Source organism: Episyrphus balteatus, chromosome 1 (genome assembly GCF_945859705.1).
Source record: "Episyrphus balteatus chromosome 1, idEpiBalt1.1, whole genome shotgun sequence".
NCBI classification, from domain to species: domain Eukaryota; kingdom Metazoa; phylum Arthropoda; class Insecta; order Diptera; family Syrphidae; genus Episyrphus; species Episyrphus balteatus.
The window spans coordinates 84,560,236-84,587,511 of NC_079134.1; the positions used below are offsets into that span (position 1 = coordinate 84,560,236).

The following is a 27,276-nucleotide window of genomic DNA, read 5'->3' on the forward strand; positions in this document are numbered from 1 at the left end:
AACCTACTTAAAATAAGCATTAAGCATACACATTATATCGTCGTCGGTCCAAAGGGAAAACTCACTACATACGATTTCAATAGCAGTTAGTGCGTTTTTTCATTTTAATTAAATATTAATTAAATAATGCTATAATAAAACCTAAAATAAACTATAATAATAACTAAAAACTATGTATATCAAATCAAGGGGCACGGTAGTGCCCAACCAAGTTCTCAAGCAACTTTGGCATTACACCCTTATATAAAGGAAACAACTCAGGCCATTTTTGACCCCTCTCTAACAGCGGCCACACTGGTTTTGTGTTCTATAGTTGTGCTTTTATTAGCTCTATTTTTGTTTTAAATTTATTTTTGCATTTATTGTTGTGCTTACATGTGAAATAATGTATTTAAATAATTTAATGCTTGCAAGTATGTACGTCTTAAATATAGTTCTTCTAGATTCTATATTTAATTTTAATGTTCTTTAACTCCTCCGAGATAGGATTTTGGTATTGTGCAATCTGCAGAAAATTTCTCCGACAAACTTCTCTTTTAAAATGTCTGCTCTTAAGCTGGATGCACACTAGGTTGATCAACACGTTCAACATAAGTTCCAAATCGACATAATGATTGATAACTATTCACACTGGTTCAATTGATGTGTGGGCTTAGATATGTTTTATATGCATCAGTAAGAATAATTTGGAAATGTTTAACTTTTCAGTATGTCGATTTGGAACATATGTTGAACGTTTTGATCAACCTAGTGTGGATCCAGCTTTAAAGCCGAAATCATCAAAGTCTCTAAGGTTTTTGGTGAATTAAGTAATAACTTCAAAAAAATAGTTTCCACTGTTATTAATTTTCAAGTCCGATGAATTAAGTATATAAATCAACATCAAAAACTCCAAAAAATCTAAATTTCTTAATTCTTTTCCTACTGGTTCTAAAAAATGCAAGAAAGGGGGGCGTGACCTTACTTCTTCTGCAAATAATACAAGTAATCAGGCAAAAATTAATTCACTCTCATACAACTAATAACGTGTATTTATCAACTGATTCTGCTAACCGTAATGATATTTTTGCCATGTCTCTTGATGTCTTGATTCCACAGCTCCAAAACCAGTTCTAAACTCTCAAGCTATAATTTCAATTTCCGCAAGCAATAATAATAATAATTTTTCTCATAGTAATTTAGAATCGATCCATAAACCCAGAACGATATTTATCTCCCGTCTTTTACCGGCTACATTGCCTATGAATAGGTTTGGTCGAATATTTAGTTGCAGCCAAATCCATTTTAAATGCTTCATATATCAAATGTTCAAAAATAAGTAAGCCAAACCGTCCACACAACAAGAACCTTGAGAATACTGAAATTGGTGCTGCTATTGAATCCCAAGAAATGGCAATCACAAGTGCAGTAAACAATCAAAAACAGCCGAAGACATCAAAGATCAAAGGACCGCTACCAACATCTCCCAGAACAAGGAGAGATCCGCACAGTGCAATTTTGCCAATCTAGCGAAACTAAATTCGTGGTTCCAAGTACACTTAATTTTAGCTATGAACACCAGTTTAATAATATTTCTACAAGTGCCTTATGGATTTTCAGATATATATCTAATTATAAGTCCGATATGAGGCATCGGAGTACATAATGTACAAAATAGATGGGGAAGAGCCGACATCGAGCAATCGATTTTGGGAGTTGTTTATCAAAACTATCTATATCTCGAAAACGAAGCGAGATATCTAAAAATTTTATTTAATCTTTTTGTCTTATATTATCATGAGGAGTCTAAAAAAGTAATTTGCGATAAAAATCTGATTAACGATTTTTGAAAATATCGAAAATACGTTTTTGGCCCATAAATCTGAACAAAAAAAAAATATTGTATGGGGGTCGCAGCTATTCACAAAAACCCTTAACGGATTCTGATAAATAAAATATTGAGCGAGGTCCTAAGCACCATTTCACGAAGGTAACATGCGGATACATTTTTAAAACGCTTGACGAAATCAGAACAAATAATTGAAATAAAGGGCCTAAGGTATAAGGTAATAAAATTAAATTTTCTTCCATTTTAAGACTTAACACATTTTTTTTGTGGTAACATCATAATAGAATACCAAAAAATAATAAAAAAAAATATTTGTCAAGCTAGCTTGGATAAATAACAAAATACACAACTATTAGTTTATCTCAAAAAAATCAACATCAAATATATTTTTGCTTATTTTAATCTTATGTTCATGACACTCCAGAACGCCGCACATAGGAGTATTTAGTAAAAACCTGGTCATAAGTCGATTTTCTGAAAATCAAAATTGACACCAAAAAGTTTGCCAAAGTGAGTGCAAAATAAACATGTGTCATAATGCTGCACTTATTTTTTTGTTTTTCGATCGTGTCTTGTTAAAAAATGAGTTCAAAGTTAACTGTTACATCTTCCTCATTTTTATTTGAATTCGAAGTATTTTGGTAAGTGTTATTCTATATGCGGTATCGAAGTGTTGTGACAGAAATCTAAAAAAATTTAAATGGAGAATTCTTCTTCAGTTATTTATTAACGATATTAATAAAGTTTTGAAACTGTTAGATAGTTTTTTCTATTTGAATTCGGACTATTATCTAAAAACTTCATATTTTTGGTAAGTTATTATTTGAACTTTAATGATTTTGTTTTAGTATACCCCGTTATTCTGCGATGAATTGGAACTTATGAGTTAGTATATATATTCTTTAACACAATGCAACAAAAATTGGGTGCTCTTAGGTGCTCTTTAGAGAATCGAGGGCCAATTAGTTTTTCACTTTCTGATAGAAAATACTCCTTACTTTATAATAAAAAAAACCACAAAAAATAATTATGGCCAGATTTTTGATGACAATACTCATATGTGCGCCGCATGCAGTTTTAATTTTTGTTTCTTTGTTAACATTTCATTGTATGGAATTTAACCATTCATTATACATCAAAATATTTATATTCGGAAAACTTCGAATTTTAATAAAGTTCCACTAGATATGTAAAATTGCACACTGTGCTCCGTAACTCCATTCAACATTATAACAACACACAGTTGAAGATAAGACTGCAGTCAATAAAGCCCGAACCTGATGCCTTCAAAAACATCAACCGAATTGTGGGACAGAAATCACCAACGATAGAAGTCATTAACACCAACAATGGAGAAGAAACAACATCACAGGAAAAAGCAGAGCATTTGCAGCCCACTTTGAAGGCAACTTCGCACCGAACCCTTCCGCAGTCCCAGACTTTTTCCATCCATCCAAAGAACTTTGCTGCCAGAAATCCAAATGAGTATGTTCGAAACTATTCGAACAGTTTCAATTTTTTAAAATGATCGTTCGTGCTCGAAACTATTCGAACAGTTTCAATTTTTTAAAATGATCGTTCGTGCTCGATCATTTTCTCTCTATAATCGTACATCATCTTATTCATAAACAAAACTACCCACAATTCAACTCAATACACATTGTTTGTTGAAGAAGAAAGAGAGAGAGTGAGAGAGACGTGTTAAAGTCGAGGTCTCTGTATAGTGCTTTGTTTTTTTTTGTAATATTAAAAAAAAAATTACTAAAATTAACCCATTTACTACCACTGTACCCGCTTGGGTACAAAAAATTCATGGAATATATCGCTTTACCGTTGACCCATCTCTCATTTGTTTTGATCAAATACTATTTTTGTGGGTGTTTGGACATGTTGACCACATATTGTAGTTGAGTTTATGACAGTTAAGTGTTAAATGTAATTTTTTTCATTACTCGGCATGATTTACGATTTGCGTTTTCTTCGTTTTTTGGAGGTTGTTTTATATTTGGTAACAAATCAAATATTTTTTTTATATTTTTTTTTTATTTTTTCCTAAAAACTTCAAAAATAGTTTTTATAAAGAGGGAAAAGAGAAAAATAAAGTCAAAATTGTTTACTTTACCGATTTCAGTAACTTTGAAGTTAGCTGTACCCGCTAGGGTACAATGGGAAAATTCTTATTTTATTTTAGAATAAATTTCAAATCAATGTAAAATGCCACATTTTATGCCTGTCTCTTCTAAATGTTAGTCAAGAAAATATCCAAAATGGTGTCTTTGACTTAGAAGCATATTACAGATAAAAATAAAACGACCGTCTCGGTTGATGGTTAAATTAAAACTCAACTCGAGTTCTAAAGACCAACTCGGAACTTCATGAACTTGCATTTTGGGTTTTTGTCTCCAAGTTGTGGGTGGTAATGAAGTTTAATATAACAAAATAAGATAAATTAAATGAAAAACACTATTTATTAATTTATTTTATTTTATTTAAAATTTTTAAAAATAATTTTCACAACTTTAATTTAATTTAGTTTTAAGGCCACGCGTTTCGGAGTGTCTCACTCCATCATCGGGCTCGTGACGTTTGATGTTGTTGGGGAGTTGGGGCCAAGTTGTGTCTCTTGTTGTGTTGTTGTAATGTTTGGTATTTGTTATTATGTCTGTCTTCTTCCCTCTTTGTGGATTTGAATTGCCGTGTTAAAAAGTGTATTGTTTTTGATGGTTAGTTTGTCGTTCAATATGTTGTCCCGTTCTAATTGGTATGCTTTGAAGATCTCAAACTCGTCGGTTGCATCCAGTGTCTTCCCTTTTTTATTAATTATGTGTAATGGTGTTAAATTTATATCGAAGTTTTTCGAAAAACCTCCGACGAAATCCAATGCAGGCTTTTGGCGGTTTGAGTGTAGTAGTTCTTTCAGGCGATTAGCAGTTTGCTGAAGGTTCACTATATTCGTTTCTGTTTCTTGGCCTATCAAGTGACAATATCGCTCAAAACCGGAATCCGGAATGCTGCTGCACATATTTTCTAGTTTTCTTTCACACTTCTCCACCATGTTTATCACTATCCCGTAGTCAATCGGTGTGAACTTCGTTAATATTGTCCATGAATCGCTGTAGAAGACCGCGTGTTCTACCGTCTCGAACACTACCGGTGAATTCTCTTGTAATGATGGCATTTTGTAGGGTTTCTGTGACTGCCCGGGGTAGATGTTAATAACACGGTGTTACAAAAATGAGGTTTCAAAAATACGCGGAGCTAGTCGCACTGATTACGAAACGGTATTTGAAAATCCCCTAACACCCCCAAAATCTGGAGTTACGGGCAAAAAACGGTTTTTTGGACCTTCACTCATTGAAAAAATTCTAGCATCGGCAACTTTTTACCCATTTTCGATTTTTTTACAGTTTCTGATAGAACATAAATATACCTTTTCAACAATGTATAAAACATGTAACTCGGTTAAACCACTTAGAACTAATAAGCTATCAAAGTTCAAAAATTCCATTTTTTTCGTCATTTGCCCAACTTCGGCATCAATTTAAAGTATATGTTTTCAAAACAACATGCTATTTAAAAAATATATTCTAAAACTATTTCTATTTCTGAATCAATCGAGGTATTTTTTATGAAAATCACTTCAAAATTGGCTTAGAAAAAAAAAATTTTCGATTTCAACCCAGATACAGAAATTCGAACTTTTAGGTATAGAACAAAAATGTTGTTTTGGCACGTAGTAGGATAACTTGGGCGCCAGGATTTGATAACAAGTTTTTGTAGAGGAGCTTAATACAAACATTTTTTTCTTTGGGAGGGGGGTCTATCTCTCCCCGTTTAGGTGGGAGGGGCATTTTCATAAAAAAAAATTATCAAAATAAAAAAAAATTATTAAAAAACAACGGCAACACTTCTAGTAATAAATGATACCATTTCCGAAAGGAAAAATTGTACATTTGATTCATATTTTTAAATCAATATTATATAACCAATAGTTTTTGAAATAATCGATTTCAAAGTTAAAAATAGGCGAAAAAAAATTTTTTAAAACTCATTTTATACTATTTTTGTCCAGGCTGTGAATTTTAGTAAAAAAATTACTCACACAGAAAATTGCCTCAATTGATTCCTTAAATAACAGTGAAAACTATATGTTTCTATGTCTTCTAGTTTTTGAGAAAATTGAAAAATTATTTTATCAGATTTTTCTTTTTTCAAAATATTTTTTGTTTTTATTTGTTTTTATTTTTCAATTTTCTCATAAACTAGAAGACACAGAAACATATAGTTTTCTCTGTTCTTTAAGGAATCAATTGAGGCAGTTTTCTGTGTGAGTAATTTTTTTACTAAAATTCACAGTCTGGACAAAAATAGTATAAAATGAGTTTAAAAAAATTTTTTTTTTGAATTTTCTCAATTATCAAATCCTGGCGCCCAAGTTATCTACGTGCCAAAACAACATTTTTGTTCTATACCTAAAAGTTCGAATTTCTGTATCTGGGTTGAAATCGAAAAATTTTTTTTTCTAAGCCAATTTTGAAGTGATTTTCATAAAAAATACCTCGATTGATTCAGAAATAGAAATAGTTTTAGAATATATTTTTTAAATAGCATGTTGTTTTGAAAACATATACTTTAAATTGATGCCGTAGTTGGGCAAATGACGAAAAAAATGGAATTTTTAAACTTTGATAGCTTATTAGTTCTAAGTGGTTTAACCGAGTTACATGTTTATACATTGTTGAAAAGGTATATTTATATTCTATCAGAAACTGTAAAAAAATCGAAAATGGGTAAAAAATTGTCGAAGCTAGAATTTTTTCAATGGGTGAAGGTCCAAAAAACCGTTTTTTGCCCGTAACTCCAGATTTTGGGGGTGTTAGGGGATTTTCAAATACCGTTTCGTATTCAGTACGACTAACTCTACAAAACCTGATAGGTCTCCGCCCGCGTATATTTTGAGTGTTACACCGTGATAATTAACATGAACATAGTTATTTTTAATTAAACAACTGAGCTGTGCCCCAAATACGTCAAAAACTATTGAAAAGAGGGGCCAGCCTAACCAACTGAGCTGTGCCCCAAATGCGTCAAAAATTATTGAAAAAAAAATCTTAGTCACCAAAAAATCAAATTCCCCAAAGAAAAATATTTATGAAGACAAAACTTTAAGGAAAAAACTAAATTTGGATAACAACGAGAAGCCCCAGAGAAAGGTATAACGCTTAAAAATAAAAGTAGGACTCCTTCTCGTAAAGGTATTAAAAATCGTATTTCGATTTTTATTTTCACTTTTCTTCTACGCGATTTAAAATAAAAAAAAAAAAACAAAAAGTTTTTGTTGGCATAGGTCGATGATAATATAATATAATACACTAGCCCAAAAAATTAAAGGAACAAAAAAAAATCGTGATTATTTTAGTGATTTTCGATAGGCTGTATCTCAGTAAAAAATAAACGCATCATGATAAAATAAAAAGGATGTGAAAGCTCTATTCTTCTAGTTTTAGGATTAAATATTAAAATATTTTTTTTCTAACGGTAAAATAGCAAAATTGTTGGAAATGTTCAAAAACCAAAATTTTCTAATTTTTTTTTGCTTTTACTTCTCTCATAGGGAAGTGGGAAAATTTTTTCTGATAAAATGATTATTATTTTTAGAAAGGTTTTTTATTTGGCTTTAGAATTCCTTTTGTTTCAAACTTCTACGATTTTTTTTACACTGCAATATCAGTCATCAAACCAAAAACCATACTTTTGACTTTGACTATCAATATCTCAACAACGGATCATTAAACAGAAAATTTAAGGACACATTAAAAACTTCATTCAATTCTCTACAAAGAAATTAAGTTTTCTTTGTAAAAAAAAATGTTTTCTTATTTTTGAGATTAATTTAGGAAAGCTATCAAAATAGACATTTTTACGGTTTCTTAGAAAATGTACCGCTATTTAATTTCTATGGGTGAAAAGATTAAACTGAGGCTTAATTATTGAAGCTTAATATACCTGAAATTAATATGCAAAGTTTCAGGCTAATTCATCAAGCAGTTTTTCTGTTGTGAAGGTTTGAACTTTTGAGATGAAGTAAAACACCATATTTCTGAAGTTCGAAATGACTTTTTCTTGTTACTTTTTTATGAGCAAAATCAATTTTTTTTTGAGTTTATTTGAACATTTTATTGATAAATATCGTTTAAATTTAAGATAAACCAAAGAAAATTAAAAAATTCAAAATTAGGAAAAATATCCAAAAATGGTATAAAAAGCTTTTTTTTTAAAATTTAAGTTTTTTTGAAAACTTTTAATTTTTCTTGGTTTATCTTAAATTTAAACGATATTTATCAATAAAATGTTCAAATAAACTCAAAAAAAAATTGATTTTGCTCATAAAAAAGTAACAAGAAAAAGTCATTTCGAACTTCAGAAATATGGTGTTTTACTTCATCTCAAAAGTTCAAACCTTCACAACAGAAAAACTGCTTGATGAATTAGCCTGAAACTTTGCATATTAATTTCAGGTATATTAAGCTTCAATAATTAAGCCTCAGTTTAATCTTTTCACCCATAGAAATTAAATAGCGGTACATTTTCTAAAAAACCGTAAAAATGTCTATTTTGATAGCTTTCCTAAATTAATCTCAAAAATAAGAAAACATTTTTTTTTACAAAGAAAACTTAATTCTTTTGTAGAGAATTGAATGAAGTTTTTAATGTGTCCTTAAATTTTCTGTTTAATGATCCGTTGTTGAGATATTGATAGTCAAAGTCAAAAGTATGGTTTTTGGTTTGATGACTGATATTGCAGTGTAAAAAAAATCGTAGAAGTTTGAAACAAAAGGAATTCTAAAGCCAAATAAAAAACCTTTCTAAAAATAATAATCATTTTATCAGAAAAAATTTTCCCACTTCCCTATGAGAGAAGTAAAAGCAAAAAAAAATTAGAAAATTTTGGTTTTTGAACATTTCCAACAATTTTGCTATTTTACCGTTAGAAAAAAAATATTTTAATATTTAATCCTAAAACTAGAAGAATAGAGCTTTCACATCCTTTTTATTTTATCATGATGCGTTTATTTTTTACTGAGATACAGCCTATCGAAAATCACTAAAAAAATCACGATTTTTTTTTGTTCCTTTAATTTTTTGGGCTAGTGTATTTCAAGGTTATTTCGATCCAACAAAACGTTTTTTGTTGGCGTAGGTCGCGGTAAAAATATTATTTTTTTTTGCATAAATACTTTTTTTTTGTTGGGAATCGTATAATAATATAAGGTTGGGTTAATTAGCTCCAGTATTTTCTGATAGTTTTGTGGATAGAACAGAAAGGTCTAAAGATCAATTGATAGAAGAAATCCTTCAATTGGAAAAACGATCCAAAGACCAAGGTGACGAAATTCAGAATTTCAATTAGGTACCATCTGTTATGGGAACTAAAGGTGATCACAAGTAGTTAGACATATTCACTCATTTACTCACAGTTAAGTTTGCAGTGGGGTAAATTTACGCGACTCGAAACTACCGACGTGGTTTGGAATTAGAACATTCCACGGAATCAGAGGTTTTAAAAAACAAACTAAGAAATAAAAAAGTCTGGTTGCAAATTCCCGAGAATTTAAAAACGGTTGAAAAAGAAGATAATCCCGTCATGTCAAACGAAAAAATTGTTAAAATTGTTGCCCAACTGGTCCCACAGTTCTCGGGGGCAAGAACGCCTAACTTGTCTTGCCAAGTTTATGAGTTCCTAAATGCTTGCGCTTTTGGTTGAAATGTATCGACGCAGAACACGAAACAAAATACGTGTCAATACTTTCAACAAGACTGATTGGAGATGCGTGTGAACTGGTAAGGTCAAAAAAACCTGGTACTTTAAAGGAATTGGAAACCTTGATAAAAGAAACATATCTATCTGTCCGAACGCTAGATAGTGTGACTTATGAAATAAAACAGTCTCACCAACTAGCGACAGAAGATATACACGCCTTTGCCAGACGTTTGACGGGCCTCCAAACAAAGGCGGTCGATAGGTATAATAGACGCATATTACCAAACCGCGGATTCCGTAGTTTTAAAGAAAGAACTAAAAAACTCCATCATTACCAGCTTCAAGATGGTGCTGTTGGATTCAGCTTTGCGTCAATTCATGCTGACCGTAAGCGGGGAAGATATGCGGACACTGGCAGACACGGTGACCAAAACATCCCAGCTACTTCCTCCCCAATATAGCGGTAACCTCTCTTTCCATAACACCCCTTTCCAATACAAGTCCCAGCTTCCTAAACAAACTTTGACGTACGACCAAATGTGCGTACCACAACAATAGCAACATCCACAGTTTCCAAAAAGCAACCCTTTCTGGACATGGGACATGTCCCAAAGCACAAACTTTGTCACGGAGGCTAAATCACGAAAGGTAAGGCATAAATGTGATTGGTGTTCCAGAATAGGCCACTCGGAAGATGAATGCTACAGTAAAAGGAATTACCTAGCAAAAAAGGGGAGGGAAACGGAAAAGGGGCCAGCCTAAACAACTGAGCTGTGCCCCAAATACGTCAAAAACTATTGAAAAAAGGGGCCAGCCTAAACAACTGAACTATGAACCAAATACGTCAAAAGCTATTGAAAAAAAATCTTTGTCACCAAAAAATCTAATTCCCCAAAGAAAAATATTTATGAAGACAAAACTTTAACTAAAAAACTAAATTTGGATAACAACGAGAAGTCCCCAGACTAAGGTATAACGCTTAAAAATAAAACTAGGACTCCTTCTCGTAAAGATATTAAAAATTGTATTTCGATTTTAAGTAGGAACAAAATACCTCCAACTATTTCTCTTAAATGTTTTAAAAATTGTATTTTTCCGAAACCTTCCTTCACAATTGGAAGAAAGGTAAAAAAAAAAACAAGTAAGGAGTCTGTTTTTTAACTTATTTTTACTAGCATACTTTTATGTAAATGAATATATAATACAGATATCCAATAAATGTAAAAGTATCTTCAAAACAAATAGATTTTGTGACATAAAGCGAAGTCGATTTTGTCTAATAAATAAGTTAAATAAAAAACAACGTTTTCGTAGAATTACCTTTTCCTGAGGCAAAAGGAGGTAAAGTTACTGTACTCGTAGATGCAGGTGCAGATTTAATCCTTTTAAAAAATAGCGTTTTAAATAAGAAAACCAAATTTTGTTCAATAGAAATACGAAAGTTAGGTTGAGCATTTGGTGGAAACAATACAACTTTGGGTACAGTCCAATCGTATAAAAGTTTGGACAATGTTTCCTTAAAATGGCACATTGTGGACGGTCTGACAGACATACCCGCCGATGGTATCATAGGCCGGGATATTCTTTAGAACCATGCAATAATTGGCTCTGTTACCAAAACACTTGGCAAAAATCCTTGTGTCAAACCCTCCTAGTGGGTGCCGGGCGGGAATGATCACCACAGTTTTTTATCTTGTGCGTTTTTGGCAAGATGAAGATCAGCTAAGGTCAGGTTTGCATAGCTGTGTTGTTCCTTAACTCCTCAATAGTTAAACAACCACAAATGCAATTTTACCATCGATACAAGGTTCCCAATTTTCAGTGGTGGGGTGAGCGTTGTCATAATCCGTGCCGAAGAAATGGAAGGCTGGGGGATAAGCCAGTCGAGAACGAGCTCTTTCGGATGCCTTGGCAGGATCCGTCATAATTTTTGCCTTTTCCCGGTAATCGGCTCTGCCGGGGTTGACCTTTCCGACCTACTCGTGGGACTTCAATTTAAAAAATCAAATTAAAAATGGACAAAAATGACTACAGACCTTACGACATTCGAGATGGAGGATGTACTTCTGTCCTCGAGCCAGGAGACAATCGATGGTTGTTCAGATGATGCTGGAGGCACTAGCATTTCTGAGCAACCTTCAAAAACTGGAAGTGCAGGCGGTGCCAGCGGTACCTCTGTATTTCGACCCGAATTAAACCCTATAAAGCCTTTGGGTAGCAAAGCCAGCCAAAGCGATGCTACCCGGCGTAAGAGAAGATCAGCGAGTTCGCATCGGAGAGCGGATTTCAATAGGGCATCCTTCATTCTTAGCAAGATTGCTATAAATGAGGAAGCTGGAACTCCGCAGGAAAACGATGCTGCTTATAAGATCAAATATGGGAAGATTGTTGAGGAGTACAACAATCTTCTCATTGAGCCAAAAAAGTCCGTTAAGAGACTTAGATCACCTGAGGAAGCTAATCCTCCTCAGAAAAAGTCTAAAGCAAACGGCACCAACAAGAAAGCACCATCTCAGGGAGCGGTGCAATCGTGCACTTTAAGTGAGATTGTCAGAGACGATCTTCAAGTGGCGGTTGTAGATGAGCTCTCCACTGACAACAGAGCTCTGATGTCAGTGTGGAACTCCATCGAGGCTTAGCTTTCTGAGATGGTCTAACCTTCTGAGGATCTACGAGGTCATTCGTGGGGCTCTCGAAAAAGCCGATTTCAAGCTACGTTTTGGTATTAGGAATGCCAAGATATAGATTCTGCAGAGTCAGGAGATGGACCCTAACCTAGTTGAGAATACTATCGAGGATGACGATGTCCTCAAAGAGGCAGAGTTCTCCGGCAAGGAGCTGGTAACTGACTGTAGAATCTATTCCAAATTAAAAACATGCTGCGCTTCATTCAGGTTAATCTGAAGCACTAAATGTGCTTCAGATAACCTAAGAGTTTTCCTGAGGGAGGAAAACTTTGATGTGGGCATTATTCAAGAGCCCTGGGTTAATGGCCTCCGAGTAAGGGGCCTTAAAGACAGCCAATACGACCTTTTTTACAAGCCCGTCAGTTCAAACCAAGGTAAGCCAAGAACTTGTATTTTAGCTAAAAAAACACTTAAAAGCTTTTTTGTGTCCTAATCTAAGCACCTCTGATTTGACCGTTGTCAAATTGGAGGGTTCAAATACTAAGGGTTTACTCTTGGCCTCTGCGTACATGGCACACGACCAGCAGTCACCACCGGAGGAAGTACGCAGGCTGACAGCTCAAGCCAGTACCATGAAGACAAGTCTACTCATCGGGTGTGACGCAAATGCACGTCATACTCTGTGGGGTAGTTCTGAGATCAATGAACGAGGTGAGTCTTTATTTGATTATATCATTGAAATAACCTTCCTCTCTGCAATAGAGGTACTACTCCAACCTTCACTTTCCCGAGTTCGGGAAATTATGAAGGATGGAAGGATGTACTAGACATTACCATTATAAACAACTACTCCAATCTGCAGGTAGAAAACTGGAGAGTATCCCCTTTAAAAACCTTTTCAGATCATAGTTGGATTCTCTTCCAACTCAAATTTGAAACTAAAACCCCACCCTCTTATAGAAATCCAAAAAGAATTGACTGGAAGAATTTCGGTCAAGTTTTTAGTGCAAAACTACGCAGTATACCCAATCTGAGTACAGATACGGTTGAAGATCTTGAATCAAAGGTTATAACCTTTGAAAGATCGATGATTACTGCCTTTAAAGTCTCGTGTCCGGTGAGACATAGCAGCAAAACATTTCCTCCTTGGTGGAATGAAGACTTGTCTAATCTGAGGAAAATGACTAGAACAATCTTCAACATCTACCACAAATACAAATTTTATCAACCCTATAAAGATTGCTTAAAAGTCTATAAGCGTACTATAGCTTTAGCCAAAAAAGAAAGCTGGGAGGAATACTGTCATTCCATAGAAGATATTACCTAAGGATTCCGCCAGGTTAAGCAAGGTTTTATCGAAAGAACACTCTAATCCCTCGTTTCTTAAAAAGCCTGACGGATCCTGGACAATATCTCCAGCTTAATCCTTGGAACTACTAATGACTACTCACTCCGGGGTGCGTAGATAGCACCTCTGAAGTGAACATAAATCCCAGCTTGCCTTGCTATCAGTTACGACAGAGCGAGTAAACTCCTTGATAACAAGAGAAAATATAGCTTCGGCTATTAACACTTTCTCTCCGTATAAATCCCCAGGCCCTGATGGTAACCTGCCTATTATGCTGCAAAATCAGCAAGTGATAGCAGTTCCATGGCTTGAAAAAATTTTAAAGGCTGCCTTCTTCTTAATCATGTTCCCAAGTCTTGGAGACAAGTTAGCGTGGTTTTCATACCCAAAGTGGGCAAAAGAGGACATGAATCCGCGAAGGATTTCCGGCTAATAAGTTTAACATCTTTCTTACTTAAAACCTTAGAGCGAATCTTGGAAACTCATATTAGAGACATTTTCAAAAGATGTCCTTTAGCTAGTTCGCAGCACGCTTATATGAGGGGCAAATCTATGGAAACAACCCTCCATGAAGTCGTTAGAACAATTTAGAACTCGATCCACTTTAAAGAATATACCCTAGCTACCTTCTTAGATGTAGAGGGAGCTTTTAACAATGTCCTAACCGAATCTATTCTCGAGGCCCTAGTGACTTTTTAAGTAGAAGACTACATCAGAAGTTGGATTATTTCAATGCTAAAAAAGAGAAGAATTCAAGCAAGTTTAGGAAATTCAAACTGTTTTAAGTGCGTCAACAGGGGTACGCCTCAGGGTGGCGTTCTTTCCCCCCTTGTATGGCTCCTTCTCATGAACAATATCCTCGTGAAGCTTGAGAGAAGTGGAGTGAAGGCAGTGGCATATGCGGATGATCTGGTTGTACTTGTATCAGGAAAATTTTTACCCGTGGTCAGCGAGATCACTGACACGGCTTTGAGAAAAGTTAGCAACTGGGCTACAAGCTGTGGCCTAGGAGTTAATCAAAGTAAAACGGAACTGATGTTTTTACAACTAAAACCAAAATCCCTGCCTTCCCTCTACCTCAGCTTAACGGCCAAATCTTATCACTTTCTTCTAGGGCAAAATATACTCATCAAAACAAAATAAGGGCCACCACTAATATTCAAATTATTTTGTGTTTTACAAAAGAAATCCCGTTGATGTTGATTAATATCAATAAAACAATAAATATCTCATTTAATTTCATAAATTTGAATGCTATTAAGAAAACAACACTTTAATTTGTATTTATTTTTCGGTTTTTATCACTTATTAAGCTTAATTACACCTTGAATAAAATTTAATTTTAAAGTCTTAACAATGGTTATGTTGCTCAACATTGTTAGTTTAATAATGTGTATGTCCTCCTCTTTTCAAAATGCATTCTTGGAGTCTTGATGGCATGCTCCGAATCAGATGGTGGATGTTTTCATCCGGAATATCCTCCCAGCACCTTTTCAGCAATTGAATCAGCTGTTTTTGATTGTGTACATCTTCTTCAGCTGCCCGGACTCGACGTTTTAATTGGTCGCAAAGGTGTTCGATGGGATTTAGATCAGGGCTGTAGGCAGGCCAATATCGGCTTCCTCCAGGGCAGTGATAGTCTTCGGGCTGTGTGTGGTCGTGCATTATCCTGCATAAGGATGAAACCATCCACCGTGCAAACGGGATGATATACGGATTGACAATCCGTTGGATGTAACTTAGAGAAGTCACAGTGCCTTCATTAAGAAAAATAAGGTCAGTTTTACCTTGTAAAACTGACTGACTATATAAGGACCACCAAATCTGTCACTTTCATCAATGCAAGGATCAGAAAATCTTTCTCTTTACTTTACACTCATCCGTGAAAAGCACCTTACGTCATTCCTCCGCATTCCATTGAAGATGTTGGCGTGCAAACCTTAAGCGATTTGCACGATGAGTCCGGGTTAGTTTGATGCGCGTTACAGGTTTCCGCGAGCGTTGCTGATCTTCGTGTAAACGATTCCTAATGGTCTGGTCACTAACAAGGGTACCACAGTAGTCCGGAGTAATCGGTTTTGTAATGCGCGCGGTCACAGTCCGATCTCGTCGCGCACTAAGTCGCACATACCGGTCCTCCTGAACAGCGGTAGACCGAATTCTTCCCGAACCAGGAGGACGTGATACACTCCCAGTCTCCTGAAAAGGTTTTGGATAGCTCGTCGTGAACATCCCAATTGTAAGGGCACGAAACGTTGGGAAACAGTGTCCAAATGACGTTGGGATCTTGACATTTTACACTTTAATGATTAAATTACTCGTTAAACTTTTAAAAACAACCGAATCAGTTAGAAGAATTGCCTTAAAGTAAGCCAAAATCAATTAACAAAAATTCAGCTTTTCACGATTTCAGACGCAATTAATTTTAAACATACGCGGAAGACAAATAACACCTGAGACTTTAATTTAACCGTTAAATTAATACTGGAGAACAAAATGGCATTCATAAAAAATTAATATCGGAATGATATCTGGAAAAAATAACGGAAAAAGCAAAAATTTTCTCGTGGCCCTTATTTTGTTGAGTAGCATATTAAGGTGTAATTTTAGACACTAAACTGAGCGGGAAGCTAAATATAGAAGAGCGGGTTAAGAAGGCGAGCATTGCTTTAAAACCTGCAGTAAAACCTTTGGGAAAAAATGGGGTCTTAAATCAAAAATGATTCTATGGACTTACACAGCGGTGGTACGACCCATTCTTACTTACGGCGCCATTGTTTGGTGGCCTGCACTGAGTAAAGCATATAACATCAACAAACTTAAAAAAATCCAAAGAACAGCAAGTGTAGGGACGACTAGAGCCCTCCGGTCGTGCCCTACTGGGGCCCTAAACGTTCTCTTGCACCTTTTACCCATAGACCTTCATATAAAATAGCAGGTCTCGTGTAGCGTTTTAAGGCTAAAAGAAACAGGCTGTAGGAAGGCAAAACCTTTTGGTCACAGTGACACAGCAAATTTAATACCATCGGATATGCTTCTGACACCCACGGACTACTGCACTCCTATTTTGAATACTGTAATGAATTGCAAGGTCAGCTTCCCGTCGAGATCAGACTGGGAAGGGGGCATTGTGACGAGAGACTTCGACACCTGCATTTTCACTGATGGCTCATAAATGGATTGTGGGGTCGGTGCGGGTGTCTACTATGAATCCCTCAATATCTCAAAATCCTTTCGACTACCAAATTCTGCCAGTGTATTCCAAGTGGAACTGCTGGCAATTAAAGAAGCTTGCAAATTACTTAGCCTATAACCAAATCAAAACCAACGCATAGCTACACTAACAGATAGGCAGCTATAAAAGCAATTGCTTCGGTCACGACATCCTCCAAATTAGTTCAGCAGTGCAGAGAGGAACTCTCATTGCCTCACAATCACTCTCATCTGGATCCCAGGTCACAGTGGTTTTGAAGGCAATAAAAAGGCGGATGAACTGGCCAGGCAAGGATCGGCCCTTCATGAGTCACTAGCAGAAAAAGTTAACATCCCCATGGGAGTCATGAAGGGCGATATCTTCTTAAAATACCTAACAAAAGCTAACAATAGGTGGCACAACTTGACTAGCTGCGTCATATCCAGAAAAATCTGGCCCACCTATAATAAATTCAAAACATATGATCTAATCTAGACCTAGAAAAGAAATTAGCAGGATCGCTGCGGTATGTACGGGACATTGGGCGATAAAAGAACACGCAGCAAAGCTAGGTATTTCTTACAATACCTTTTGTCGCAGTTGTTTGAATCAGCAGGAAAAAAAAACGGTATTCCACTTCCTATGCCAATGTGCTGCCCTTGCTAGAAGTAGAGTGCTCTCTCTGGGCAGTGAAGTTTTCAACGATATAAATAACATCTCACAATTAAAGATCAAAGACTTGATCTCATTCCTCAATGCAACGAAGTGCTTTTAGGCTAGCCTAAACACTTGTTTGTATTGAAATCACATTATTTCAATTAATCCATTTATAACTCATATGTTTCACAAGTTTTGGTATCAAAACGCATTCTGCGCTAATTGGGTCATCAAGCTAGGCTGCTTATGACCGCCATCTCTACCTTCCTACCTACCTACCAAAACACTAAAATTTTTGGACAACAACAGAAAGCTGGTTTCGGGTGCAAACGCAAGACAAGATAAATCGTTCAATTTTTAGCGTTACAGAACAGGAGCCGAATAAACGAATCTCTAAGCTCCTGACAATATCGTTTGCCTCAGATTGCTAGAGATGAGATTAATAAACAGGTAAGCGAAATGCTCGAAGATGATATAATCTCACCTAGCAAGTCACCATGGAACTCACCTCTTTTGGTAGTCCCGAAAAAATCCGGACCTGATGATCAAAAGAGATGGCGAGTTCTGGTCGATTTTCGTAAACTGAACGAGGCTACGACTAAAGACGTTTTTCCTCTGCCATGATTAGAAGATATTCTTGACCAGTTAGGAAATTGCCGTTATTTCTCAACCCTTGACCTGGCAAGCGGCTACCACCAAGTTCTAATCGACAGCAAAGATAGAGAAAAAACTGCTTTTAGCACAGGTTTGGGACATTATGAGTTTAATCGGATGCCTTTTGGTCTTACTGGAGCACCACCAACGTTCCAACGGATAATGAACTACATTTTAACTGGTTTTCAAGGAATTGACTGTTTTGTCTACTTGGATGACATCGTGATCTTTAGCCCGAATTTGCATGATCACAATGAAAAGTTGATGCGAGTTTTTGCGAAGCTCAATACCGAAAAATGTAATTTTTTGTGTAAAGAAGTCGTTTATTTAGGTCATGTATATTCAGAGAACGGTGCCACCCCTGATCCTTCTAAGACAAGTTTTGTTAAGAATTTTCCTGTTCCGAAAAACATCAAAGAAGTTCAATCATTTCTAGGTTTTGCTAACTATCATAGAAAATTTATACCTATCTTTGACAATTTGACAATAAAATTACTCGCAATAAGTTTGAAGTAAGCAATATAAATATGCGAACCAAATTGGAAAACATTCACTTCACGTTCAAGATACAAATGGCTAAAATTAGTTCTTTTATGACCATTTCATACCAAAAACGTAGTAGGTTTGCAAACAAATACTTACAATTGATAAAATATTTTCCAAATATTTGGGTCATCAATGCTCAAAACAGTCCAAATGAGAAAAACCTTATAAACCTGATTCCAGGCCTGAATGTTTTTTACTACTGGAATAAAATAAGAACCCCGAATAAGGAGAAATATTTCAAAAAAAGTAAAGGGGACATTTTCAACAAAAAAAAATAGAGTTATAGGCAATAGCGGATAATAAGGGTATGGACTGCCGCGTCGCGTCGGAGCCATATTGTACACTGGTAAACTATTTGAATTATAACAAAATCGCAGACAGTTTCCAAGAAGATTTGACTACATTTTAGTGAAATGTTGTTCAAACGTGGGTCGTTACATTTCAGAATGTTTTTCTTTTCTTTAAATCTTATAAGATTCTAAGCTTCCAACATTCAAAAAGTTTGCTCTAAAAAAATTAGAACCCGTATCTTCCCATTGTACCTGCTTGGGTACAGCTTAATAAACATATTAGTTACTTTTTTTTTAAATTAAAACTAGGTAATACATTGCGCATCTTGTCACTCATACAAACAAAGAAGATCAAAAGTGAGTAACTGCCAAATTCCATGTGTGTAATAAAAAAACTACTACTGCTACTATAATAAAAAAAAAAATGTAAACAAGAGAATTGAGCAATAAGAACAACAGAAAAGTGACAGTTCCTCTCCTTTGAGCTCCGATTTTGACAACCTGCGCGAACTTGAAAAAAATGAAAACTCGGAATATATTTCCTTGTATATGTGTACTGTGGGTCCAAACGATATAAGATCAATTGTGAACGATTGTATAACCGAACACCATAAACATATCGTAGCCAAAGATGACATCTCGGCCATATCCAAGGAAATACAAGATCTTCGATCACAAAATGCTCATCTGATAGAGCGAGTCATTACCGTTAAAAATGACTGTGAGACACTTCCCTGCAAACCAAACCTCAGTAGTTTAGGGGAAAATACAACCACCAACAAAGCTTATTTTGAAGATGTATGTGTTTCCTTATTTACCAAAATCTCTCCCCTCCAAAAATAGAAGTTTTGTTTCTCTTGAAAAAATAAACTCTTCTTTGATAAATGGGAGGAAAAGAGCGCGATGTATGCAATGCACAAAGTTTTGTCTCTTTTGTAATTGCGGCTCGCGTTTGATTTGACTTTTCCTACATTTTATATTTTCTAGTGAAACCAGTAAAACCTTGATAGCCACAGCCACAGCAACATCAAAAAAATGTTTCGCTGCTCCATTTGAAGAATAAAAATAAAAACAATTTAATTTAAAAAATATATAATCTTCTCAGTGTTGAGTGTTATTTGTGAAAACTATTTTCTCTAAACAATATCTACCACACAAATTCTTCGGCACGCCACAAAAATTTATTTCCACCATCAAAATGCACAGCCTCAGCCTTGTGCATTTAGAAAAAAAAGTAATACAAAAATGATACAAAAACAACCACCAATTGATTTAAAAAATAAAGGTATGCTGATTATAAAATTGATAGATTATAAAGTTGTTGATTTTTCTGTCTTTTAGTGGCGATCAATTCCAGACATCATTGACTGAGTTTACAGCAGCTTCAGCCTTGAGCATTTAGAAAAAAAAAATCAAAACAAGATACAAAAAGTACCACCAAAGTGCAGACTGCAGAGTATTTTTTTCTTTTTCATTTTTCTCAACTGGCCAGGCCACAATGGCGTGCCCAAGGATTTTTTTTATGTATTTTGTTTTCAAAAAAAAACTATTTTGTGTTTTTCCAATAAAATATTAAATAAAAGTTGTTTAAAAGAATTGTTTGTTTGTTTTGAAGATTTTTTTTGTTTTCAGATGAAATTAAAATATGGATTTTAGCAGTACGGATATAAACCCATGAAAGTGCTCCAAATAAGTACTTTAAAAGTACAAGTTTCAGTGCTTTTTCTGTAGGTAAAAAAGTACTGGAAAATGTACATCAGAACCACTTCCAGAAGTGCTTCGCTGATGCACTTTTTGAAGTACATTTGTCTGTACTATTAATGGAGGGGAAATTTATTTCTTCTTGCATGCAAGAAAGAGATAGCTGCTTCACGTATTCTTATATACAGAAAGTATATAACTGAGTTTTTTCCCGAGCTCCTATCTTTTTTCAGTGGAAAAGAAGTACTTCTTTTACGTACATATTTCACCGGTTTTTTCTGTAGCTCTGCGTTTGCTGGGTTGAGAGACAACTCGAAATTTTATAACAAAAGTGAAATGAGAACAATGTCGTTTTGCATTTTCCTTCAGATGAGAAGACAAACAAACTTGAATTTGCTACACAAACCTGTTTAAGCCTTCTCAATCTTCAAGAAAATACGAATTTTCCCTTAAAAGTAACCCACAAACCAAAACACGAAAAAAACATTAATACCATGTGATACATTTGACACTTCACTTTTACACCTTCGGGTAAGGGTTCAAAAATATACCCGAGGTAGGTATGCCTGTCGTAAGAGGCGACTAAAATCCGTATACTGACATATACAAAAATATGGAATGAATAAATAAGAAAGATTTGATGATTTTTTGGAAAATCCACCCTCTTCGGAGGTCGGCTCTATGGATTCTGGGGAGAGCCAATTATTCCAATTCGAACGCCTTATTAATTACTTTTCAAGAAAAAACTTGATAGCTCGATCACCACCACCAACATCGAGTGCAACCGGGCAAAAGAGTCTGCCTAAACTGCCAGAGCGTGCAAAAAAAGACTCAGAGAAAAAAGAAAGTCTTGCAAAAGACAATAACGATCATCGTCAAGGACTCGACGGAACATTTAAACTCTATCATGAGTTGAAAGAAGAAATCAATTTTCTAAAAAAAGAAAACGAGGCCTTAAGACTGGGTTCCCTTTTTCAGCAAAGTCAAATCTCATGTAAAAGCATTTGTGTGTATTAGTGAATGTGTTTCGCTCTCTCGCCATCGAATTCTCTGGTTTTTTTCTCTCAGGATGTTGGTTATGGTTTTCATTCATTGTCTCTTTGTGAGATCGCCATCGCACTCACGCTTGCGGGGTGACATGCAAGTGGATGTAGGTATACATAGATCTTTATATAGATATGGTGTTTAGGACGAAAACTGGTTTGAAATTCTATATTTTCATGAAAGATTTCTGGAGTGTATACCTATTTATTTTTGAAATGAAAAAGAAACTTGTTTCCATGTTGCTGTTGTGGATGGCATTTGAGTTTTTTGTGTATCAGAGAAATTTTTTGCATTATAATAATAATTATAGTTGTTCAGCGGAGAAGCAGGTAGAGGATGTGTTATATGGGTGCATTGATATAATATACTTGACAGTATCCTTTGTGTAGTTTGTATAAAAATATGAGTAGATGCGCAGAAGGATTGATTTTCAGGTTCTTGCTCACTTTTGAGTTGTTCTTCGTTGAGAAATTTTTTGTCTCGCACTCGCGCGTGCCGGCTGACATGGAAATGTATTTACATACAATATATAGAATGTTAAGGTTCTTATGTGTATGTTGTTTGAGGATGGACTCGATATCAATCCAATTTACTTTCAACACCTTTTTAATAAAGATTTTATTAGAGTCACCAATGCAATGAACTCAGTTCGTAACTGAATCGATTTTGTTTTTTATTTACCTATACCTACATTATTAGGAAACAAAAATAAGGCAGCATTAATAACTTATAAGTTACTTTTTTTTAAACCTTGAAATTAATTTTTCAATTATGTACCTAATCAAAGTTTAGGGAAGTTTTCAAAAATAATTTTCAAGCTCAACACTTTGAAAAAAAATGATCTATTTTTTCAAACTGATATTTTATTTATAAATTCAGATAGGCATTAGCTACTTTTTTGCTTCTGTTTCCTCAGTAGGTGTAATTTTAAAAACTTTTTTTTGCTAAGGAAACATACTGAGCATCTTCACCTATTCAAAACTATTTCTATAAATACCATCAAGTGCATTCTAACCACAAATACACTTATATAACCCTTTACCCATTCCCCCGCGAAAATATTACTTTTATACCTACAAACCTACAAAAAAAAAACCCGAATCCGCAACATATAAACAAAGACAATGAAAAACAAAAGGACATATTTATATTATATAACCCCGCACGCACGCGCGAGTGTAGTATAATAAACAATACAACCCAGAAATCAACCTAAATATGGAAATAAATCATTGTGCACATGTCAAATGTCAATACACATTTTTACACACAAACAAATGCATACCACATATCTAATCCTTTACCTATATCCCCGCACGAGCAATGTGAATATTACACAATGCAAAGAATTTCGCTGACACAAAAAAAAAACCCAAAAGTGTCAACTCGCAAGCGCGGGTGCGCTATTATAAACACGAAATGAATTGTTAGGAAAAACCCAAGAGTCAACAAGAACAAAACAACCCTTTTTGAAAACCAAAGATAATGATCTTGCAAAAAATATCTACTATCTACCTACTCTCTGCATCATCTTCATAATTTCATGAATGATTTCTGCCTGCCTGAGTGAGGAAATAGGAAACAAAAAAAAAGTATTATGTAAACACAAAAAAAAAAAAAACAAAATATAACGAGAAAATGAGAGCGCAAGAGCAGGTTTTTTTTTTCAATAAATAGAAAAGAACAGAAAAAAAAGAGTTCATCAGCGCCAGCTTATGCGTGGCATTCTTTTGAACTAAATTTGCATGTGTGCGTGATCAATGGAATTTTCAAAGTAAAAAAAGCTAAAATAGACACTTTTTCAACAATTTATATTAAAAATACTGTGAGCAAAAATATATATTTTTTTTTTGAAACTGATTTGAAATATAATGAAAAAAAATAATAAAAATAAATTGTGGATGCTTTGACTGCCCCTTCCTCAAAAACAGAATGCAAATATTGGTTTATTAAAATCAAATTTTTAGTGTGTAAATAAAAAAAATATTTTTTTTTGGCAAACGGGTTGCATGAACAACTTTATTAACTTCTCATTAAAAAATACAAAAACATTTTAAAAAATAATCACGCTTTGCCCCACGACTAAAATGCTAAAAAAGTGCATTTTGACACCTTTCCTTCAAATTAACCGTTCAAACTAACTTCAAATTAAATTATTGGATTCTCCTAATTTCACTTTATTGTTTCCTTTTTGTTTCATCTAAAAACACTAATAAACGGTAAAGTTATTCTAAGAAGAGTGAGTAAAAAAGCATGAAATTACAACAAATTAACGAAGCTTTTTTTCTAATAAAAAAAAAAAAAAAAAAATCTGTTTCACGTGTTGCATGAAAACACATTTGATCATTATAAAACAAAAAAAAAAAAAATAAAAAGTTTATAAACAACGGTGCCCCAACCACAATTCTGATTCAATCTAAATTTGCAGGAAAAAAATCATTTTCGACCCATATAAAAATCGCACAAGAAATGTTTCTAAAATTTAAATGATGCAAAAATATTCGTACGTTTATTACCTTTTCAAAAAAGTACGTTTCATAAGATTATCTTATAAACTGCAAAAGTTATACAACAATTAGTCAACCATCTTCCATTAAAATGCTATGGAAACCCCCCCTTAAGAGTGGGTGTCCCCGAATGACGAACTCAGACTTCATGTAAATGAGTTTGTGTGTATTAGTGACCTTTCTTCTCCATACATCTCTCACGTTCAACGTCATCTCAACTCAGTTCTCTCTCGGTATCTTTATTTGCATTCTCTTTCCCTTTCTAGAGAACCAAAGTCATAAAATTAAAGTCTATTTAGGTAGAAAAAACAAATCAGCATCAAGGAAATAGCAAAAAAAGGGTTGCAAGCCTTGCAAGTGTATATTGCGGTTTTGCTTTGCGCAACAGACTGCCTGTCTTTCCAAATTTTGTTTTCATAGAAAAAAATATATCCATACAGTTGCTCAGAAGAATACCTAACATGCAACATCATAAATTTATGAAAGAGATAAATAAACCAGTTTAAAAAAAAAAAAAACAAGAATACAAAAAAAAACTCGTTTATCCTATTCCATATACCTACCACGCAACACCAGATACCATACATTGCAAACGTGCGAGAGATCCATTTCCTGTATCCTCTCATTTTCGCGAAAAAAATACAACAACACTTTGCATGCACTTAGCCTGGCGCCAATCCTTTTTTATGGAAAAACCTATGTACAAACAATATGTAGAATGCAGATACCTAAGTTCATCTTATTCTTTATACCACCAAACAACCACTCGACAGAGCGAGTGCGAGAGATCATGTAGAAACAAAATAGAAGATAATAAAGAGAGAGAGACAACTAGCGCCAGCGGAATTTGTTTGAACTACAAATTCCAATACATACGCATTCCATGAATTTCTGAGGAAAAAATGGAAAGTAGGCTCTTTTTCAAAAATTAATTGTAAGAAAACTATTATAGCAATTCTTATTTTCTAACTTGATATTGATAGAAAAAATAATGAAAAAAAATAAAAAAAATATAACAAAAAATCTAAAAATTCAGGTTTCATAGTACAGTTTATTGTTTTTGGGACTACTTAAAAAGCGATTGGAGGGTTACAAAATAATATTTTCCAATAAAATATAGTTTTACTCCATAGTCCATAAACTAAGCTTTTAAATAAAATAAAAATCAAATTCATACTTTGAAAAACAAAGAAATTAAACCACTTTTTTTTTAAAGTTAAGAAAAAATGACTTTTTAGTATTTTTTTGTTGTTTAAGACCTTAAAACTTAATATAAATTTCTTAAACTAATCAATGTGTTAGTGTTTGAGTAGAGGTACTTATTTCTTTTTATTTCGATGAATTTTATCAATAATTGCAGAAGTTATTCATGTTCAAGCAGGTGGCCATGGCACAGAGGAATAGGTGGATGACTTCAGGGCCAGACATCGTGGGTTCAAACCCAGCGGTCGGCTCAGAAGTTTTTTCTAAATCGCCAGCTTAACTGAAGCCACCTGTGCGATAACATGAGACAATTGTCAACGATGTCTCCCCTCTGTGCCACGTAGTTATGTGTTATATGTGTTTCTGTTGTTCTTTCTATTCTTTGTCTCTCTCTGTTGTATAAGTCTTGTGCTGTTCAGCAAAATGGACTAAGTTTCCGACGCTGTATGTGTGTCTTGTCCGTAGATTAATCTTCGGATTAAGTTAATATGTAATGTAATGTAATGTATTCATGTTCAAACATTGTAACATAAGGAAAAATAGCTTCAGTTTCGATTAATTTTTTTCTATGAAAAATACATTTTTAGTTTTTCAAAATAGTTTTACTCCGTAGTTTGATTCAACCTCAATCCAAAATAGAAATAAAAAAAATAAAAATTTTAGTCTAACTAAGAAACAAACCAATGTCTTTCAGGTCGTTCTAAAAGAACGAAAATTTTATCATGTTTTGTTCTCTCTTAATTACAAGTGCACAAATTTGGAAATTGTGGGGATGAAGATATTTAGCTTTGTTTATTATCTAAATAATAAAATTTATTTCATTCAATTATCTTTAAAAATGTAAAAGTTATTCACCGATTTGTAAACGATAACCCGATTTTTACGTGGTCCACTCAGCCTTAACCTATCTTATCTCTATTTGAATAGGGATATCGACTGTATGACGCGCCGCATCCCTTGTAGACACAACATGCTGCTTCCAGATGTGAGTCATAAACCCAATCTATGCATTCTTTTATTGTGGTATACAAAGGATCAGCACGGCACACATAGTCTATCTATCCCTACTCAATGAAAGCTACCTGCGCATATGAATAATCTTAACTAGATAATTCAACAGGTGCATTGATATAATATACTTGACAGTATCCTTTGTGTAGTTTGTATAAAAATATGAGTAGATGCGCAGAAGGATTGATTTTCAGGTTCTTGCTCACTTTTGAGTTGTTCTTCGTTGAGAAATTTTTTGTCTCGCACACGCGCGTGCCGGCTGACATGGAAATGTATTTGCTTACAATATATAGAATGTTTAGGTTCTTATGTGTATGTTGTTTGAGGATGGACTCGATATCAATCCAATTTACTTTCAAAACCTTTTTAATAAAGATTTTTTTTAAAGTCACCAATGTAATGAACTCAGTTCGTAACTGAATCGATTTTGTTTTTTATTTACTTATACCTACCTACATTATTAGGAAACAAAAATAAGGCAGCATTAATAACTTATAAGTTAATTTTTTTTAAACCTTGAAATTAATTTTTCAATTATGTAATCAAAGTTTAGGGAAGTTTTCAAAAATAATTTTCAAGCTCAACACTTTGAAAAACAATGATCTATTTTTTCAAACTGATATTTTATTTATAAATTCAGATAGGCATTTTTTTTCTTTTGTAGACAATGAAAAACAAAAGGACATATTTATATTATATAACCCCGCACGCACGCGCGAGTGTAGTATAATAAACAATACAACCCAGAAATCAACCTAAATATGGAAATCAATCATTGTGCACAAGCACATGTCAAATGTCAATACACATTTTTACACACAAACAAATGCATACCACATATCTAATCCTTTACCTATATCCCCGCACGAGCGATGTGAATATTACACAATGCAAAGAATTTCGCT

At 34.3% G+C, this 27,276-nt stretch overlaps 1 protein-coding gene and 1 long non-coding RNA gene across 2 annotated transcripts in view; one reads left to right on the plus strand and one right to left on the minus strand.

Moving 5' to 3' along the window:
• LOC129906898 (uncharacterized) overlaps positions 1–27,276 on the minus strand; it is a 255,944-nt gene that overhangs the window by 26,796 nt on the left and 201,872 nt on the right. The window lies entirely within an intron of this gene.
• On the plus strand, positions 5,993–25,738 carry LOC129906920 (uncharacterized). Its single transcript, XR_008770888.1, has 2 exons — positions 5,993–20,190; positions 20,247–25,738. It is a non-coding gene; the product is annotated as an uncharacterized LOC129906920 (long non-coding RNA).